Here is a 22,302-nt window from a genome sequence, read left to right on the forward strand (position 1 = left end):
TATTGTGTTAACTATATAAATGTTTTACATAAACAAAAAAATAAATAATTCAAGATTTATAGAGTTCAATGTGTTGCATGAGCCTGTGTTATCAGTGATTACCAGAACACAGAACTTCCTTAATCCAGCCCACTAATTCTCAAAAGAAAGGGAAAATATAATTCTTAGATTATACTTCTCAGTATTAATCTAGACTTAATATTTTATTAAGGCCTACATTTAAAAAAAAATAATGAGAGGGATCACCTTGCTTTAACAAAATAGTAGAAAATTCATTATACAGGAGAGTGTGGTCCCAAATATTCATAGGTGTTGATTCTTTCTGTGAATTTTATATGTGGTATAATGTATTATAGCAAACGTTTTTAAGGATCACAGTTTACTTCACCAGTGCTTGGCATATCAGTCTTCAATAATATTGTATATAGACCAGTGGTGGGTTGGTACCAGTTCACCCCGGATCTGGTGAAACGGTAGCGGTGGTGGCAGGAGGCTCCGCCCACCCACCCAGATGCAGAAGTGTTGCGTGCACGAGCGAGTGAGCGCCCACAAGCGAACCGATAGCAATGGGTTTTGAAACCCGCCCCTGATATAGACACATAGCTATTGTTGTTTTGAGGAGAGGGAGAGAAAGGTGTAATGGTGACAGAGACAAAATTGCTTCAGAAATGATCAATTATAAAACAGCAGCTAGGTGTAACACAAACATACTTGCATTAAGTAGCAAGTTAACACACTTGGTGGAAAAAGGAACCTTGTTATATAATCCATGAAAAGTGTATTTATTGATTTTTTTTTTCATGATGAAGTTAGTCTTTATATCTCTTCTTAGGAAAGGTTATCTTGAAGTCAGAGAATCCTGCAGAAATGAAATCGCCCTCTTCACGTTTTGTTTCCACAAAAGGGAAGGGAATTATTAACACCACCATTGGCTATCAGTCCAAAGTAAATGAAGTGGAACAGTGCTCCAAATGTTGGCATATACCAGTTTGGGAGTTCAATAAATACATACCTGGTGTAGCAGCCAAATAGTCTAATAATATTGCTAAATTAGCCGTGGGAACAATATTGGTATTTTAGGAAAAAAATAGAAAACACAGCCACTTTTGTTTATGTGATGAAGGAACTCCAAATTGGGGTGGGGAGGAATATACTTACTCTGCCAATGTAGCTCTCCCAGTTTCTTTTGCCAGGCTGTTGATTTAATTGTCTATCACACAGTCATTGTTGGATTATAAAATTGTTCTCTAATGATCATATGACAATTTGGAGAATCCCCAAACTGCAAAAGATTGTGAATCAAATAAGATGCTGTCATAAGAAAATTCCAATAGGAAACAAAGACAACAACACAAGCAATAATTCTTACTTTAAGATCAGAGGTTTATTGTTTCTAATAATTTGGAACATAAGAAATGAATAGATATAAAAGATATGATAGCAGTAATACACTTGCAGTAACAAGCCATTGCAATGGGGTCCAATGACATATAGCAAGTCCTACAAGGATTGCTATAAATCAAAGGCCCCCGAGCTGATCTCAAACCCTACCCTTTATACTTTTCTTCTAACCACATAAATGCTTCACAATTTCACTAACTGTCACTTTCCGTAAACACCTGTGTACATTACTTTCAGTTCCTCATTTCCCACAGTTTCATTCTTCCTGTTTTAAACGTATCCATACAAATGCATACTTTGCAAAAACATGTTTCACAGTTAGCAACGGCTCAGCAGGATTACAAATGGTTCTAGTAAATTTTGAAACCATCCTAACTGAAAAGTTTGGTTCATATCTCTTTCTTCTGGGGCCTGCTATCATCCATAGGACTTATTGAATCTAATACATCAATAGGCTATATTTTTTGATTCTCATAATGCCAAGATACTTACTATACTTTAGGGCATATAAAACCTTTGCGAGACCTATACTTGAATACTGTTCACCTGCCTGGAATCCTCAATGTATTTCAGACATCAATACATTAGAGAGGGTCCAGAGATATTTTATTAGAAGAGTACTCAAATCTTCTGCTCGAAATGAAATTCCCTATACCACCAAGCTTGAAATTTTAGGTCTGGATAGCCTCAAACAATGCAGTCTACGTTCCGACCTATGCTTAGTTTATAAGATTATTTACCAAAAAGTCCTACCTGTAAATGAGTACATTAATTTCAACCGTAATAACACAAGGGCTATCAATAGATTCAAACTCAATGTAATTCGCTCTAATCTTGATTGTCGAAAATATGACTTCTGCAATAGAGTAGTAAATGTCTGGAATACTCTACCTGATCCTGTTGTTAGTCTCGCTAATCCCCATACCTTTTACCTTAAACTGTCTACCGTGGATCTTTCATGTTTCTTAAGACGTCCCTAAGGGGGCATGCATAAGCGCACCAGCGTGCCTACCATCCCTGTCCTACTGTCCCTATTGATATGTAATCATTCTATGTGTTTATGGCTATGTTTTGCCTATTTATATCCTTTTATTTGTGCCAATTTTTTTCATGTGTCCATGTCTATGTCTATACTGTTACTTGTTTCCTTGTACTTGTTGACAAAATAAATAAGTAAGTAAATAAGTAAGTAAGTAAGATCATCTGTATTATGATATTTTCTTTTTAGAATTCAAAGATCCATGATGTGTTTCAAAAGTGCCTTTTAAGGATAGGGCAATTCATGCCCAGGAAAAAGAAGATCATGTATTCCCCTTGTTCATTACTGATTTTTAAATACTATACCTTCGAATTATTACAGATAGCTTGAAGAAAACTGTAACTCAAAATAGTTTCTTCTTCCATTCATTGTTTGTGTGTATAGGCTTCATTGACTGGAGGGGCATACAACATCACATTGGTGACAATATCATCATCTAGATGCCGTGACATGCACTTCCATCAGACACTGAAATACAAATATACAGCATAAGGGCATTTGTGAGGTAAAAGTAAAGGTAGAGGGAAACCTCTGTCCAGTCATTTCAGGTTCTAGAGGCTCATCTCCATTTCTTAGCCAAGGGAGCCATCTTTGTCTGAAGACATGTTCATGCTCAAGTGGCCCGCATGACTCTATGCTGAGGTACACAGAGTGTTGTTACCTTCCCACCAGAGTGGTACTTATTTATCTACTCATATTTACATGCTTTCAAACTGTTAGGTTGGCCGGAGCTGGGACAGGTAATAAGAGTTTACACCATTGTGTGGTGCTGGAATTCTGAATCCATGCTGTCAGCTTTCTAGTTGACAAGCTGCATCTTTAATCACTGAGCCATCGCATCCCTACATCACCACTATATGTATCATACATTTGGCATCGTTTGTGGTTTGGAGCAGATGTCCCTCTATACCACGGGTGTCAAACTCAGAGTGTCATGTTGCCATCACACAACATTTTGCGATGTTTTTCCCATTCGCAGAGCTGGGATGGGCATGGCCTGCACTCGATGCATCCGGCCCACCGGCCACCGGGTTGACACCCCTTCTCTATACAGTCCTAGCTTAGTGACTATTCATTTAGCCACTATTCACTTAGCACTTAGCAAAGTTATTGAAGATTTCCCCAAAACTACTTATGACCTGGTCCTGCAGTTCCAGTGATCCTAGCCACCCACAGTTACACAATCCCATTTTGATCATTTGGCAATTGGCTTGTGTTTATGGCCATTTGCAGCATCCCACAGTACCATGGCTGTGATTTGTGATGCTTTTTGCTGGGTTTTGGCAAGAAAAAAAAAGCCCACTAAAGAAAACATGTTCATTTAGCAACCGGGGAGCTCAGCTAACAACCACAGAATTTCCTTAATGATCATCATATTCAGTTAACAACCAAGGTGTTCATTTAACCACCGACACAAAAAATATCATAAAAACAGATTCGGTCATATGGTGACCTGCTTAACAGCCATCAGAACTTGTGTCCACAATTATGGACTCAATTATGGTTGTAAGTCAAGGACTACCTGTATGTCTATAAATGGAAGAGACATAGGCAAATGTTGCACTTTTATTTATTTATTTTCAGTCCAGTTCTATTTTTACAAGTCTGTTTGGAACAATGTGATGAAGAAATATAATTTACATGATATGATCTAGCATTACCATTTGTGGCAACACCATAAGCCAATCTTCTGGTCACGTGCAATGCTTTATATATACAATTTATTCATCCTACATTCGGGCCTCCAAGAGATATTAAACATTACACCGAGTAAACAAAAGCTAATTAAGCAATGCTTAAAAACGCCCCAGAGAGGAAGTGAGAAAAAGATGTACAGATCGTAGGCACAGTCTGTTTTTTTGGCAAGTATGTCTAATGTGACAGCATATTCAACCCACCCTGTGTCTGCACAATCCAGCAGCTGGTATGGCAATAATTACTAGACTTCACAACATTTCTTGGAAATTTTCCATATATTACATTTTGTACAGTGGCAGCTTTCTGGAAGATTTGCAGATTTTTGGTTTTTTTTCCCCAATATTTCACTATTCATCTCATTCATATTTACTTGACCTTCCCATTTCTGAAAATTGCCTCTGTTTTGTTGATTTGCTCGGGAGATCCTTTAAAATAACATCTAAAATATGTCCTTTTTCATACATCTATATGTTATTTTCAGAACAATTTTGGGCAATAAATTTAATCTCACTTCTTTTGGGAGGTGGCAGGATACAAATATTAATACTAAACCTCAGAATCTATTAATATGAAACTGACACACTTGAATGCTCTTTGTAGAATTCATTTTTCCTGATTTTTTTTTTCTAATTCATTAAAAAAGCTCTTTAAAAAATGAAGATTCCAAATCACAAAAAAACTTTCCAATATAGGCCCCAGGTATGCCATACTCTACTCCCATATATGGCTAATCATGAAAATGACTAACAAGAAATTCTTTTTGGTATGACTAATGCTGAACATTTCCTCCTATTCAATTTCACAGAAAAGTTACAGGTACTAATTAATAGATCCATGAAATTAGATTTGCCCCTAAATTGAAAAGCAGAGATTCAAAATATATTCTAGATGAGCAACTTACTTTTAAAAATATAAAAATAAATAACAAAATTAGACAATAAACTGAATTTGGATTGTTTTCACAACAACAGAGTAGTAACACCAGGGGTGAAATCCAGCATGTTCTGACAGGTTTTGGAGAACCGGTAGTGGAAATTTTGAGCAGTTCGGAGAACCGGTAGTGAAAATTTTGAGCAGTTCGGAGAACCAGCAAATACCACCTCTGGCTGGTCCCAGAGTGGGGTGGGAATGGAGATTTTGCAATATCCTTCCCCCAGGAGTGAGGAGGGAATGGGGATTTTGTAGTATCCTTCCCCCAGGAGCGGGGACGGAATGGGGATTTAGCAGTATCCTTCCCCTGCCACACCCACCAGCCATGCCCACCAAGCCACACCACTCCCACCAAGCCATTCCCACAGAACCGGTAGTAAAAAAAAATTGGATTTCACCACTGAATAACACTAATAGAAAATGAAAAAAGTAATCTGCTTCTGGGATTCAAACAGAATCCTAGAATTCAGACACGCAAGTGCCTACCACATAAACAAGAGTTGACTGATATGGCCTGGCAAGGTTATCATTGAAGAATTTGAATCTGTTGGTCTTGAGAAAACTTTGAGGTGGCCATTTAAGTTATTGGAGAGATTATAAGGCTCAGCTGCTTTTGTCTTCCATTTTTCCATAGAATTGGTGAGCCTGAAAATAATGTTGAAGTACAACAACTCAAGTATTAGTCTGTTTGTTAAGAATACAGAAAACATCCAAGTGAAGAAACAAAGCTGTGCCTCCCACTAACATTATGGTACATGCTAATCACACTTACAAGTGGCAAGATCATAGAAAGACATATTTAGCAAGCATTTGTTTCAGTTATCAAAATTTTGCAATATGATACAGTTAACTGTATCAAATATGACTTCAGTTTCTTAACACCTTAAAAAGTGGATCTCCCTCTCTCCCCCCTCCCTCCCTCCCTCTCTCCCTCTCTTTCCCCGCTCTCTAGTTTAGACCTGAAAATAATGGTGATTAAGCCATAATAAAAGGCAGAAGGGCCAACATTTTTTAAAAAATCTATATCTCTCTCACTCTTTATTTCTGCTTATCCTCTATTTTTTTTTATCTAGGAAAGACTTATTGTTATCACCAGACCTTGAAGGTCATATGTGATTGATTGATTGACTGACTGACTGATTGATTGATTGATTGATTGATTGATTATGTGCTATCAGCTCATTTTTGACTGCTAACAGCTAACTGTTAGAGTCAACCTGTCACTAACCTTTGTTTCAGGTTTTCTAACAGTGCATCCATCACCACTGTAACTGAGTCCATCCAAATCAATCCGGAATTCTCACTCAGAGCACAAATGACTAGAGGATCAACTTATTTCATAATATTTATATTATGTGAAGATCCATGTCCCTTGAAAAATCCATAATGCTGAGAAAGATGGAAAGAAAAGAAGAAGTAGACAACAAAGGGGCAAGGTGGGTAAACTAGATTACAGTGGTGATGGATGCATTGTTGAGAGATCTGTAGAAACAGGTAAACCTGGAGAAGTTTATATATGTAGTTGCTAAATAGTTTATTTTATTTATTTATTGAAAAGATTTATAAGGCCATCCGCCTTAAAGCACAGCTCTGAGTGGCTCACACTGATAATGATCTGTTGACACCAATTTGATGTCACATAATCAATCAATCAAGTCTCTCTAAGCGTGTTCACATTATTTTTCCAAATTACATGTTAGATTCTCTTGAAGTTTTTTAAAAGGATGCACAGTATATTTAGAATCATAGATGACATATTTCAATTCTCCTGAAATATTCTTACAAATTCTTTCAAATATTCTTTGAAATAAAGCTGAGCACTTTGCATTTGAACATCCTGCAAAGAGCTTTCTCTGCCCTACAATGAAATTTTCTACTTGAATTGCACAGTTAAAGAAAAACATACTTCCTATAATTCTTAATACAGAAATTACTCAAATTGTACAGCAGTGAACACTCCAAAATCCTTCTTTTAAAATATAAAGGCAATCTTCAAATGTTAGCTGTAAATTGTTCATGTCAAGCTAATAATGGATACTAAGAGTGTGCATTGGATGCAGTCAAAGCTTGATTCCAAGCTTGAACAGGATTCTTTGAAACAGATTTTTCAAGCTTGAAAAGTACAGTTGAACTTTCTTTGCTTCAGGACTGGGATTCCATGACATTCTCACTGTAAATGATTTCTTTAGAATATCAGTTTACTTGCAAATGGCAATACACACAAAAAAAGGAAAAGACAGAGCTATTATAACTTATATAAAAAAATGTTAGGGTTGGAAAATTATTTTAATATTGAGTTAACAGCTAACAGCCCTGCCCTTCAAAGATAGTCCTATGAATCAAGCTGTTATTGAACTCTTCAGTCACAATTATGAGGTTCTGCATTCACATTTTTCTTGGGAAGAAGTGAGAGATTTTGATAGTGGAAAGAGAACATGAATGAATGAGTGAATGAGTGAGTGTGTGTGTGTGTGTGTGTGTGTGTGTGTGTGTGTGTGTGTAAAGGTTCCCCTGCACATGCATGCTAGTCATTCCCGACTCTAGGGGGCAGTGCTCATCTCTGTTTCTAAGCTGAAGAGCCAGCGCTGTCCGAAGATATCTCCGTGGTCATGTGGCCGGCATGACTAAACACCAAAGGCACACGGAATGCTGTTACCTTCCCACTAAAGGTGGCCCCTATTTTTCTACTTGCATTTTTTACATGCTTTCAAACTGCTAGGTTGGCAGAAGCTGGGACAAGTAACGGGAGCTCTCTCTGTTACACGGCACTAGGGATTCAAACCACTGAACTGCCGACCTTCTGATTGACAAGCTCAGCATCTTAGCCACTGAGCCACCACATCATACACACACACAGAGTGTTTATATATATATATATAAATTGGAAGTGTCTTGGCGACGTTTTGATGAAGTCTCATTCGTCATCTTCAGGCTGGTGTTTTCGGCTTCGTGCTTCTAGGAGCAATGTGTGATCGCATCCTAGAAGCACGTCCTAGAAGCACGATATAGATAGATAGATAGATAGATAGATACACACACACACACACATACATATATACTATTGAATTGTCAGTTTTTGTCATGTTTATTATTCAAATTTGATCACATTCTGTTCAAAAGATGGTTGTATGGTAGATATGTAATGTTTATTACAGCCAAAAGTGCTAAATACACCGCTACATAGAGCTACATATTGCTATGTGATTCCCAATGGGAAAAAAATTGTTTACTGATCAATTCTGGGTTTTGGGGAGCCCTGGTGGTGCAGTGGTTAGAATGCAGTATTGCAGGCTAATTCTCCCCACAGCCAGGAGTTCGATCCCGACTAGCTCAAGGTGAACTTCCATCCTTCTGAGATCATTAAAATGAGGACCCATATTGCTGAGGGCAATATGCCAACTCTGTAAATTGCTTACAGCATGCTGTAAAGCACTATGAAGCAGTATATAAGTCTGAGCGCTAGTGCTATTCTCTTTATTCCAGTTCACAATGTGAACCTGAAGCTGGAGACATCACACACTCACCAAGGTTAAGTTTTAAGATATTTCCACTATGAAATTATAGGCTAATAGTATGGGCTAAATTCCAACAGAGTTGATATAAAGAGCCTACCATTTTCACTGTGTGGTTTTATTTCTGAATAAGTGCTTGATCTCATTTCTTTGCATCCCATGTTTTCTTGCATGCACAGGCTGCTCCCACTTCACCATCTTATCTCTGACATCAAGCTGTGAAAAGAAGCTGTGCCTTATGACCTTCCGGTGGATTTTTCTAGCACCGAAATATGAATCTAGTCATATACACCTTGTTGTATGATCTTTTTTATTTATTAAATGTTAAATCAAATAACTCAGCGGGCAGAGATTGGAAGCCTTTGGTTACCCAAAATTTTCATTCTTGAGTCCTGTCAAAATCTTATGTAGCGGTTGACCTTTCAGTTACTAGGAGACGTACTTAACCAACATATATTATGGGCGGGGGAAGGGGGATAAATTAAAGATTATGGTGAGCACAATGACATTGCAAAAGAGTAGGCACCTCTGAGGGTTTGTGTTTTTCTCAGAGTTTTTTATTTATTTTAATTTGCTTGTAGGAGATACCCGAATAACTTTATTTCAGAATAGAGAGCAAATTATCCAATTATCAATCAACAGGGCACAAATTGCAATTTTATTATGCTATACAAAAGACCAGAGCCAATCAGTGTACTAAGTAGAGAATGAAACCCCTGGATAGACCCTTAAAATATGCATGTAATTTAAGAGATCAAAGGTAGTGAGGTAAAGTAATAGTATTACAAAAATGATGAGAGTACAAAGAACTATGTCTTACGATAAAGGTTACTTGTTCAAATAAAGCTATGGTTTATTTCTTCCTCTGTGTTACGTCTCTTCAGCCTTGCTTCCCAGAGTTTCTTCTGCTTCAAAATATCCCCTTTCTCACCCTTTGCTTCCCATGCAATTTTATGAGTGTTCTTAGCAATTTGATGACTGCTCTGTAAATGTTTGAGTATGTATATGTTTGCGATTAGCATAGCCTAGATAACTGGTATCAAACGTGATCACATCACTGGCCAGATCGTGTCGTATCATGACATTTTTTGCATTTACGGAGCTGGGTGGGAGTGGACTGCACGTGACTTATCTGGCCCGTGGGTCACGAGTTTGACAGGGCTGGCCTAGATAATGCCATTTTTACCTATATCATAAGTATGAGTGAATTCTCAGGTTTTTTGGTTTCTTAAACAATACGAGCACACTTTGGAGACTACAACACAAGTCTCAAAATGACTGTTCAGTGATCAAATGAAATTCAGTAATATAGTCAGAGAAAGCTGTTAGAAAATATTCTAAGATTGTTTTACTGATTTAAAATCACTAGTCTCTCCCCTCTCCCCAAAAAAGCAATAGTAGTAATAAATAAATAAATCACTAAAAGAAGCAATGTAATGAAAACAGTTTGGAGAAAATGATCTACTACAGAGGTGTCAAACTCAAGGCCTGGGGGCCGGATCGGGCCCATGGGTGCTTAGATCTGGCTCACAGGGCCACCCAAGAAACAATGAAGGATTGGCCCACAGTGCCTCTTCCAGTGAAAACAGAACTTGGAAGGACCGCATGCAGCCCTCCCAAGCTCCATTTTCACTGACAGAGGGTTGCAGGAGGCCGTTGTAGTCGAAAACAGAGCTTGGGAGCCCATTTTCTCTGGCAGACCACTCAGGCCACCACAGGCGCCCCCAACATGAGTGATATCAAGCTGGCCAAACCCATCCTGGCCATGCCCCCCAGTCCCCCGAGGTCAAACACAACCCTGAGGCGGCTCTCAATGAAATCGAATTTGACACTTCTGATCTACTTCATCTGAAATTATCCCTTTTTTTAAAAAAAAAAAAAAGATAGGTCCCAGACTTCCAATTGAGAATTTATGACAGGAAACAAACCATGCAATTTTTCTGCAACATTTAAAAATCTATATATCTTTATATTTCTTTGCTTGTTTTTGTTTTTATTTTATGAATTATGCTTCTATAACTTATTGAGTTTTACTGTTGAGAGCCATCCAGCACTGTGATTCTTCTGCGCATGCCCCAACATGGTGATGCCGGCCTGAGTCGCTGTCAGGACGGGCAGCATTTTTGGGGTTTCGGGGTCTCCTGGGGCTGTCAGGACCATCGGCAGCCCCACCCCCACCTAGGAGAGTTTCCCCTCAACCCGTTGAGGGCTTTTTCGCCCTCCGGAATGCTTGGGTGAGGGGAAGGCAAAGAAGAATGCCGCGGGAGGCTGCAGGACGCCGCGAGGCGCCCCGTGAGGAGGATTAGGGAAATTGGCTGCAGCGATGCCGGCTTCTTCCCCGCTCGCTGATCAGCGGCTGTCAGAACAGCGGTGACGATGTGGCAGGACCAATGGTGCCAACGGTGGACTGAAGGCGTTCTGGCACTGGCGGTGGAGTTGCGGAGTTGCGGCGGCAATGGCAGCCGCTGCGCAGCGATTGGGAGGGGATGTTTAGCTGGATAAAGATGGCTGCGAAAAAGGGTGAGGTGGAAGTTGTTGGACGTTCGATGCTGGCGGAGAGGCGAAGTGGAGGTCGCCAACGGAGGCATGATATGGCTGAAATGACGAGAGGGGATGGAAAGATCTGGGGTTGGAGAGTCTGGTGGATGGCTCTGGGATGGGGCCTCCATGGGTGGCCTCGCCTCCCCCTCCTCCCCCCTTTCTCGCCCTGTTATCGGCCTGGGAGTCAGCCTTCCTCCCCCCTCCCCCTCTCCTCTCCCTGGTGTATACATCTATCCTCCTACGGAATTACTGGGCAACTACTGGGCAGCTTTATTTGTACCCCGCTTTAAATCAAATCATATTAAATCTAATTGAATCATTTCTATCGAAACTCCTGGCAGATGGGGACTTGGACAGTATTTTGTGGACCCTGAGGGAAGTTGGCTGTTTGAACCATCTTTTATCAAAAGGGATGATATCATCAAATTCCTTGCCTTTGGACATCTGGCCGGCCACTGTGAGAGGGTGGCTGGGAAAAACTTTTCTCCCGCTGACTGTATAAACCAACTCCTTCCGCTGCTGTGAGAGAGCAGGGGATTCCGGGTTGCTGCTTATATAAAGACCTTCTGTCCTAGGACTCTGTGGACCCTACCAAACTGCTTTCCCATTCTGATCTTACTTGATGTACTCGGCGGCGGAGCTATGTGCACTGCGAGACTCCCCCCTCTCACAGGTTTGGCCCTCCACTCTATTGAGGGCCTACCTTAATGACGGGCTTTGGAACCCCGAGAGGTGGCATGGTGCAAAAAGGGGGTTGAGAGGTTTTTTAGCTAAATTTTTAACCAAAATTTTAAGGAGACCCGGGAGGAAGGGAGGGGGTGTAAAAGTGGACCCGGGGGGGTTTCAGATAGCAACTGAGCGGGGTGATGGGTCGATTGGCTGCAACAGAGGGGTCGTGAAAAGAAATTTAACCGGGGAGCAGGGGGACAATAGGAAGGGCTGTGTAATTGAAACAATGAGTGGGAGGGGCAGGTATGACGGGCGCAGGGGGCCATATCATGTGCTGGGGATGCGCACATGCTGTTTATGAGCAATTACGCACCCCGGCCCCCAATGCGCAACTCGTGTCCTGGGTTGTGCAGAGTCTCAGGCCCAGGGTCCGTTGCTGATGTTGTGTAATGCCAGGTCGGTCGTTAATAAAGCCCCCCTCATTTGTGATCTTATTTTAGAGGGGGGTGCGGACCTGGCAGGTATTACAGAGACCTGGTTGGGCCAAGAGGGGGGGTTCCCCTCGTTGAAATGTGCCCACCAGGTTTCCGTGCATTTCATCAGCCAAGGGCCCAGGGGAGGGGTGGGGGAGTGGCGGTGATTATTAGGGAGAGTCTTTGTCCGAGGGAGACCACTGTTCCTCAGATAGCCGGATGTGAATCCCTCTTTGTGAAGTGGGGCCGTGGGGTGCAGATGGGTTTGCTGACTGTGTACCTGGCTCCCTGCCACGTGGCAGCGACCCTGCCCGAGCTACTCGATGTCATTGCCGGGGTGGCGGTTGACACCCCCAAACTTATTGTCATGGGGGATTTCAACCTTCCGTCTGCGGGTGAGGCGTCAGAGGTGGCTCAGGAGTTCATGGCTTCCATGATGGCCTTGGACCTGACCCAGTTAGTTCAAGGCCCCACTCACATAGGGGGACACACTCTGGACCTGATTTTTGTCTCTGGTCAGTGGTTGAATGATCTTGGTAGAGGGGACCTAGATATCAAACCCTTGTCATGGACAGATCATTTGCTCCTTCACTTAGACTTTCCTACCGCTTTCCCCCACCGCAGGGAGACGGAACCGACCAAATGGTTCCATCCCAGGCGCCTGATGGACCCCGAAAGGTTCCTGACGGAGCTTGGGCCGTTTCCTGAGACTCTGGCACACGACTCGACTGAAGAGCTGGTGGCCGCCTGGGAGAGTGCGGCCGCCAGAGCTTTGGACCGCGTCGTGCCTTTGCGGCCTCTGACCCGATGCCGATCTCAATTGGCTCCTTGGTTCTCCGAGGAGCTGAGAGAGATGAAGCATCGGAAAAGACGCCTAGAGAGCATTTGGAGGACTAGTCAATCCGATTCCGACCGGACACAGGTGAGGTCTTATATCAAGACCTACCTAGTGGCGATAAAAGCGGCGAAATCTAAACATTTCTCCGCTCTTATCGCATCTGCAGAGAACCGCCCAGCCGCCCTGTTTAGGGTGACCCACTCCCTTCTTCGGGGGGGAGTGCGGGAAGATCCCTTGCAGGGCCGCGCTGAGGATTTTGTGCAATTTCTGCATGATAAAGTCGCTCGGATTTGGGATGGCTTGGACTCCGATTGGATGAGTCCAGGGGAAGAGACAGGGGCAGGTCTTGAGAATATTATCTGGGAGGAGTTTGATCCTGTGGCTCCCGAGGATGTGGACAGGGTTCTGGGTAGGATTAGTGCCGCCACATGTTTATTGGACCCGTGTCCCTCCTGGTTGGTACTGGCCTCCCGGGAGGTTACACGAGGCTGGCTCCAGGGGATTATAACTGCTTCTCTGAGTGAGGGTGCCTTTCCCGCCGCCTTGAAAGAGGCGGTGGTGAGGCCCCTCCTCAAGAAGCCTTCCCTGGACCCGGCTGAATTAGCTAACTACCGTCTGGTCTCCAACCTTTGTTTTGTGGCGAAGGTTGTTGAGAGTGCGGTGGCACGACAACTGCCCGGGCACCTGGATGAAGCTATCTATCTAGACCCGTGCCAGTCGGGCTTCAGGCAGGGACACAGCACAGAAACGGCATTGGTCGTGTTGGTGGATGATCTCTGGAGGGCTCGGGACAGGGGTTGCTCCTCTATCCTAGTCCTATTAGATCTCTCAGCGGCTTTTGATACCATTGACCATGGTATCATGCTGCGGCGGTTGAGAGGGTTAGGAATAGGGGGCACCGTTCTGCGGTGGTTCTCCTCCTTCCTCTCCGACCGCTCGCAGTTCGTGTTGGCAGGGGGGCAGAAGTCGACCTCGAGCGTCTCGCATGGGGAGTGCCAAAAGGGTCGGTCCTCTCTCCCCTTCTGTTCAACATTTATGTGAAGCCGCTGGGTGAGATCATCCGTGGTTTTGGGGTGAAGTGTCATCTGTACGCTGATGATACTCAGCTGTACATCTCCACCCCAGATCACCTCAATGATGCCCTTGATGTGATGTCTCGCTGCCTGGAGGCTGTGCGGGTCTGGATGGGGAGGAACAGGCTCAGGCTCAACCCATCCAAGACCGAGTGGCTGTGGCTACCGGCGTCCCGATATAGTCAGCAGGTGCCATCGCTGACTATTGGGGGTGAATCTTTGCCCCCCCACAGAGAGGGCTTGCAATCTGGGTGTCCTCCTGGATGCACGGCTGTCTTTAGAAGAGCATATGACGGCCGTGGCCAGGGGGGCCTTTTATCAGGTTCGCCTGATCCTCCAGTTGCAGCCCTTTCTGGACCGGGACACCTTGCACACGGTCACTCATGCCCTTGTCACCTCCCGGCTGGACTATTGTAATGCTCTCTACATGGGGCTCCCCTTAAAGAGCACTCGGAGGCTCCAACTGGTCCAGAATGCGGCCGCGCGGGTGGTTATGGGCGCAACTCGTTGTGCCCGCGTGACACCCCTCCTGCGTGAGCTGCACTGGCTCCCAGTGGTCTTTCGGGTGCGATTCAAGGTGTTGGTTACCACCTTTAAAGCGCTCCATGGCATAGGACCCAGGTACCTTCAAGACCGTCTTCTGCCACCAATAGCCTCCCACCGACCAGTCCGCTCCCACAGAGTGGGTCTCCTCAGGGTGCCATCGGCCAAGTTATGTCAGCTGGCGACACCCAGGGGGAGGGCCTTCTCTGTGGGAGCCCCAGCCCTGTGGAATGAACTGCCCCCGGAAATACGTAAGATCTCCGACCTCCGGGTGTTTCGTTGCACATTGAAGACCCTGTTGTTCCGCCAGGCCGGGCTATCAACATAATAATTTTAAATTGGGGTATTTTAAATTTTTGGGGTTTTAAATCGGCCAAATCTATTTAATTATTTTAATTTTTAATCATTGTTGTGTCTTGTGTTTTTAAATTAAACACCGCCCTGAGTCCTTCGGGAGAAGGGCGGTATAGAAATAAAATTATTATTATTAAATTATTATTATTATTAAAATAGGTGGATATGTTGTTGTTTTAACCCAGGGGTCTCCAATCTTGGCAACTTTAAGATTTGTGGACTTCAACTCCCAGGATTTGAAGTCCACAAATTTTAAAGTTGCCAAGACTGGAGACCCCTGTTTTAACCGCTTAATTGTCTCCGACTTTTGGCGACTTTTATAGGCAAGTGCTCTCCATGCTATCCTGTCAAAAACAACTTCTTTCAATTGTTGGATGTTAAAAAGTTGATGTTATCAAGCCAACATATTCTCTGCTTGCCCTTCTTCTTCTTGTTCCATTAAAGGTGGATACACAAATCTTGAATAAATAAATATGAATTACCATAAAGGAAGCACTGGAGTAAAACATGAGCAAATATTTTAGTTGCATATCCTGAGCAAATGCAAAAGTTCTCCTAGTAGGGGATAGGATTAAACTCCCTGTCTGTTGGCATAGATGAAAAGTAATTAAATCTTGCTAGCATGAATGCTATTCTGCATACGACAGAAATGAAGTTATGGAAAGAACCAAAAAAGACTGTGAAAGAGGTCCTTGAACCAATAAGGAGAGAATTTGGTCCAATCATTCTGAGCATTTAAAGACAACAGGAGAGAAGAGGAAAAGATGGACAAAATCACAAAAAACAAAGATCTGCAGATAGAAGTAGAACATCTGTGGCAAAAAAAAAAAAAAAGCAAAGATAGTATCAATAGTAATAGAACGCTTGGAACACTGGAACACTACTCAAAAAACATTGGCAATGACAACATCACTATCGGTCAATAGCAAAAGGCAGCTTTATTTGGAACAGCTTAGATCCTGTGACCATTTAACACCATGAAACTACAACATCTGCCCATCCCACATCCTGGAGGCTAAAACATATGAAGAACAGTTGCAGAAACTGGGTATGTCTACTTTAATGAAAAGAAGGACTAGGGGAAACATAATAGCAGTGTTCCAATATCTCAGGGGCTGCCACAAAGAAGAGAGATTCAAGCTATTCTGCAAAGCACCTGAAAGCAAGACAAGAAACAATGGATGAAGACTAATTAAGGAGAGAAGCAACTTAGAACTAAGGAGAAATTTCCTGACAGTTAGAACAATTAATCAGTAGAACAACTTGCCTGCAGAAGTTATGAATGCTCCAATACTGGAAATTGTTAAGAAGATATTGGATAACCATTTGTCTGAAGTGGTGTAGGGTTTCCTGCCTAAGCAGGGGGTTGGACTAGAAGACCTCCAAGGTCCCTTCCAACTCTGTTATTCTACCCTACCCTACCCTACCCTACCTATCCTATCCTATCCTATCCTATCCTATCCTATCCTATCTTATCCTTGGGAAGAATTCAATAGGTGAATAAAAGAACTAGGAACAAACAACAAAATATTTAATCCTTCAACATTGTATTCTATCAACTGGGACTTTGATATTTCCACCATAGCTAGGGTGTCTAATGATTGCTTGGTCCCATGTTATGAATGACATATCCAAGAAGTTGAGGACTGAAAGTGGATACCTAGATATTTAAAGGTCTGAACCTCTTCAACTGACAAGTCTCAGAGAGTCAATTTATGCTGCCAGTTTCCCCTAAGAAAAAAAGCAACATCTTTATCAATACTTCAGTAAAGCAATATTCAGTATTCAGTTAATCATGCAGCCTGCATCGAAGGGTTATTTGGGATAAAGAGAGAATCAAGTTCCGTATCAACAGCATAGGGAAGCAAAGATATAGTGCCACAATTTGATGTCATTTCTGCTTCCATAAGTTTGAATAATGTCACTGATGTAAAAGTTAAACAGTGAAGGGATGAGAATGCAGTCTTGGTGAATATTTTGGTGGGGTTCAGGATTGATAAACAGATTAACAGAGTTGGAAGGGACCTTATAGGTCATCTAGTCCAACCCGCTGCCTAAGCAGGAGACCCTACACCATTTCTGACAAATGGCAGTCCAATCTTTTCTTGAAAGTCTCAAGTGATGAAGCTCCCACAACTTCTGAAGGCAAGCTGTTCCATTGGTTGACTGTTCTCACTGTCAGAAAGTTCCTCCTTATTTCTAGATTGAATCTTTCCTTGATCAGTTTCCATCCATTATTCCTTGTCTGGTCCTCAGGTGCTTTAGAAAATAGCTTGACGCTCTCCTCTCTGTGGCAGTCCCTCAAATACTGGAACACTGCTATCATGTCTCCCCTTGTCCTTCTCTTCACTAGACTAGCTATGCTTAGTTCCTATAACCGTTCTTCATATGTTTTAGTCTCCAGTCCCCTAGTCATCCTGGTTGCTTTCCTCTGCACTTTTTTTAGAGTCTCAACGTCTTTTTTTAAAGTTTTTTTTTTTTTTTAAGGAGTAACAGTATGATACCACATTGCCCAATCAATCATAATTCTTCTTTACATTCTGGTTTCCAAACTTTATTATTGCATAAAGTGCTTTGATTGATCAGAGAATTTGCAGTAATCAAGTTTGGCAACCAGAATGTAATGATAAGGATTGCATGGTGTAAATGAAATAGAAGTATTATGGAGAAGAGAGAAATAAGTACTTTTAAAGTCTATTGGAGAAAGGTCAATGAGTCATGTTTTAAACCTGAATTATAAGCATTTTAATAAACAAAGACTGGATTGGACTGGAAAAATTCATATGACATTATAAACACAGTCAAAGTGTTACCTAATATATCTCCAGTCCTTTTTACAAATTTTGTATATAATATATTGTTTTCAAATGTTAAAAAAACTGTAGCAAGTATGTGTAGGAATTGTGATAAATTCAGTTATCTTGATGTATTTCCTTAGACAATTAAGGAAATAATACTATAGCAAATATATGCAGAAAACAGGCTGAACACTGTCAGAAACTGAACAAAGATGAGGAAATAACTGATTAATTTCACAAGTCAGAACAGACCTTTATAAATGTCCAGTCCTGCTACTCCACCTTGCTAAGAGAGTTTCAAGTTGAGATGAAATAAAAGACAACAATGGCAGAACTTATGCAGGGTTGTTCTTGTTACTGACAGTGAATATTAATGACTCAAAGAAGCAAATTCTCCACTAAATGGTATGTTTGCCATAATTAATAGACTTAGAGGAGAGCGTGGATGTCTGATTATATTTACAAAATCACTTGCACATCAAACTGTGCCATAATATTTAGAGCACTTTTAGTGGTGTTGTTTCTGTTGCTATTTTTCTCATTTTTCTCGCTCACAGTAAGTCAACATGAAGCCATTCATTTTCCAAAGCCTTCCGAAAGAGGCAACAGATCCTGAACCAGCGGGCGACGCATTGCATTCACAGATGTGTCAGTCACATTTAAGGCACAAAACTAGCACCTCTACTTGGATCTCTGTGGCAGAGGGAAACAAAGAACACAAGCCAGCAACAATTCTGTTACTCTGTCACTGTGGTGTTTATTGCATTTCCCCCTTTCTTTTCCATCAGGACCACTGATGAGGATTCTAGAGCTCTATCGTGTAACACTAATTAGCAAACATCGAGAAGCAAAGCCTAAATAAAGACAGGACAGAACCTCTTAAGGACTGTCGATCCACCTTTTGGAACACTTAACAGAATAAATGTCCATTTCATAATATATACAGTATGCTGCCTGAACATATTGATGATTTCTCATCCCCAATAATGCAAAGTGCATGTTGTTTTAGTAGGAATCCCCTGTATCCTTCAGGAAAGCGGTGCAATACGAGAAGGAGGAAACAACAAAGGAATATCAGGAAGTAGAAAATCAGACTGATCGCCTTGATTTTGGGGAGAGAAGCTAAAGGGTATTCTCCTTAAAAAGAAAATACAAGAGTTATGTTGGAGCATGAGGTCAAGGAGTAATTCTTCGTTCAAAGTAAAGCTATTTGAAAACAGTCAGAAATGTCATTTTTGTGCCACTTTTAAATGCCTTCATCGTAAAAACTGACATTTAAGATGATGACGATGATGATGATACAAATTGTAATGTATATAGTTTATATTTAATCCCACGTGTTATGTATGTGTACACACAAACTTTGGATCTAGGCTAGTTATGCATAAAATAAAGACAGTGAAATCAATGAGACTTTAATCACGATCATCTTGAGGTTTATTTGATTGCTTTATTTATATATTGCTAGATTCACAAGAGTAATCACAGAATCCCACGATAAAATTCAAAAGCATAACAAAAATATACCCATTAATTTTTTTTTAAAAAAATCATTTTATTCAGATGTAGACCATATATGAGTTTGGGGTAGTAGTTAAGCACTAGGCACAAGAAACCAGAGGCCAGATGCTTTCTCTCAGCCCTAAGAAGGGGGACCCAATGGCAAGCCACTTCTGAAAATTTTGCCAAGAAAACTACAGTGACTTGTGCAGGCAATTGTCAGGAGACAACACTGACTCAGTGCACAGATCCCTTGAAAAACCCTACACATGACTTATTATTTATTGGGATCCCCACCCACCCACGATTTCCACTACCGGTTCAGGCAACCAGTCTGAACCGGCTGAATACCACCTCTGCTTGTACCTAACCATGGTATAAATATGCCTTAGGAAACCTGCAAGTCTCCATGAAATTGCATTGTTTTGTCGGTCCTACCTGTGAGAATAATGATATTGTTCTGCACTATTATTAAAGAAACATTTTCCTTCTTCTTCCAAGGCTGCTTAAAGCCAGCCTCAAGATGTACAATGGATTTTATTATCCATTAACCTGGACAGAAGTCAGATAACTGTAGTGCTTGAAACAGACAATAGAGACAGAAATCAGTGAGCCTTTCATCTGATTCAATGTTTTCATCTGACTCAATGTGGGTAGAGGCAGTGGTGGGATTCAAATAATGTTAACAACCGGTTCTCTGCCCTAATGACCAGCTGGGTGGGCATGGCCAGGGTGGGCACGGCCAGGGAGTGTGACAGGTAGCACTCGGCCTCCTGCACCCCGCTGGCAGCAAAAATGGGCCATGGGGGAGACACGCCACACCCACACCCTGTTTTGGGCCTAGGAGGCCTACTTGAAGCCTCCTGGTAGTGAAAATGGGCTGCGGGGGAGGGGGCACCGCACCCCCTCCAGTGGCCTATTTTGGGCCTTGATGTCCTCCCTGCACTTACCTGGGAGCCAAAATGGGGTGCGGGGCAGGGGTGGGTTCTACTTACCTTTACTACCGGTTCGCAATGGGATCACATGTGCATGCTTGCTTCACGCATGTGCATGCCTTCTGCGCATGTGCAGATCACTGATGACAACATTTGGGGTGATAGACGGGGCCTCCTGCCGGTTTTACTATCAGTTCTTGGGAACCAATCTGAACCGGGGGCAACCCACCACTGGTGCGGGGGGGACTCCTGGAAGGGGTGGGAAGGGGAGGGGCCATCCAGCAATTTAACTACCAGTTCACCTGAACTGGCCCGAACCAGCTGAATCCCACCACTGGATAGAGAGCACTTCCGATTAGCAGTGCAGAAAAACCCTGGAGTTTGCTTGGAGCCCACTTCCTCTCACAAAAAATCCGCTGATAATGTATTGATGCCCTTTCCTCTTTTTTTTTCTTTTAACATGAGGTCTTTAAAAAAAAAATAGGGAGAAGTGAGAGAATAGGGAATAAATTGTAACTGGCATGTTCAAATGTAAAATAGATTGTATGAGTTAGAGTTCACAAAGATCAAATCTCATAAATATTCTCATGAAAAAGAGAATTGCTGATCAAAATGGAATCCTTGTGAAACTTCCAAGGGGGAGGGGAGAAAGGTTCTCTTTTAAAAAAAATAATCCTGCAAAAACTAGAAACATGTTATTTAATTTTGCCTTTATTTTTAAATCTGGTATTTCAAAGTTTCAAAATGTAATATGCACCTAGTTTTTGAATGCAATATGTAGTTGAAAGAAGAGATGCGGTGGCTCAGTGTCTAAGATGCTGATCTTGTCGAGCAAATGGTCGGCAGTTCAGCAGTTTGAATCCCTAGTGCCGCGTAATGGGGTGAGCTCCCATTACTTGTCCCAGTTTCTGCCAACCTAGCAGTTCAAAAGCACGTAAAAAATGCAAGTAGAAAAATAGGGACCACCTTTGGTGGGAAGGTAACAGCGTTCCATGTGCCTTTGGCATTTAGTCATGCCGGCCACATGACCACAGAGACGCCTTTGGACAGCGCTGGCTCTTCGGCTTTGAAACGGAAATGAGCACCACCCCCTAGAGTCGGCAATGACTAGCACACATGTGCGAGGGGAACCTTTACCTTTTTATGTAGTCAAAATTCTAATTTAATATGCTTAAACAATGAGGATCAGGATAAAATTATTGGGTGGGTGGAATGAAATCTACTGGAAAGACTCTCCAACAATTCTTAGGACCTTGAATTCTTAACAATCTTAAACTCCTAAAAGTACCAGAGGTGGAGAAAAAAAAACATATGAAACAAAACTCTAGAAAAGCACTTCAAACTTTCCTAAAACACCTTGTCTTTTCAGCTTCAGACTCCATGCTAAACAGAAGTGACATGTTTGGCACTGAACTTCCAGACCAGATTGATTTGAACATCCTAAAAGGGCTGGCTTGATTTTCTCATGTTGATTAGATTCTGTTTGTAGTTGGAGAAGGAAATTTGTAAATAGTGGCTAGTCTAAAATGGGAATTGAAAAGTGGAACTGCCTATATGGGTTGAAGCATTTCACTCATAATTAGTAACTCAATTGCAGTATGGAGTTTTCTCAGAATCATTCTTTCTTAGGCTAGACTAGTATCAGTAGTAATACTGTCCAGATTTTATTCCTTTTGGGTCTCATATTTCATCCTTAATGTAGTGCATCTTAATTCCTAGATAAAACGAATGTATTTTTTAAACCTCCTTTAATCTCAGTGGGAGTCATTTTCATATATATAGTAGCAATGTGGAAGGTTTAACTTTATGAAGTATTATACAGATCCGTCACATCCTGGTCGTAAACTGTTTCAACTTTTCCCTTCAAGATGCTGCTACAGTGTAAACCATTTAGAGAGGGCTCTAAAGCTCTGTGAAGTGGTATGTAAGTCTAAATGCTATTGCTATTGCTATAGTGCAGTGATGGCTAACCTTTTCTGGACCGAGTGCCCAAAGAAT

The 22,302-nt window shown here is 41.9% G+C and overlaps 1 long non-coding RNA gene across 1 annotated transcript in view; it reads right to left on the reverse strand.

Moving 5' to 3' along the window:
• Nucleotides 1-1,177: 1,177 nt before the first annotated feature.
• LOC148112556 (uncharacterized) overlaps nt 1,178-22,302 on the reverse strand; it is a 34,467-nt gene continuing 13,342 nt past the window's right edge. The window contains exons 2-3 of the long non-coding RNA XR_015729185.1: nt 2,746-2,908; nt 1,178-1,282 (exon numbers count right to left, since the gene is read on the reverse strand). This is a non-coding gene — a long non-coding RNA (uncharacterized LOC148112556). The remainder of the gene's footprint in view (nt 1,283-2,745; nt 2,909-22,302) is intronic.

The sequence above is a fragment of the Pantherophis guttatus genome, chromosome 8 (genome assembly GCF_059756535.1).
Source record: "Pantherophis guttatus breed Tessera chromosome 8, ASM5975653v1, whole genome shotgun sequence".
Lineage (NCBI taxonomy): Eukaryota > Metazoa > Chordata > Lepidosauria > Squamata > Colubridae > Pantherophis > Pantherophis guttatus.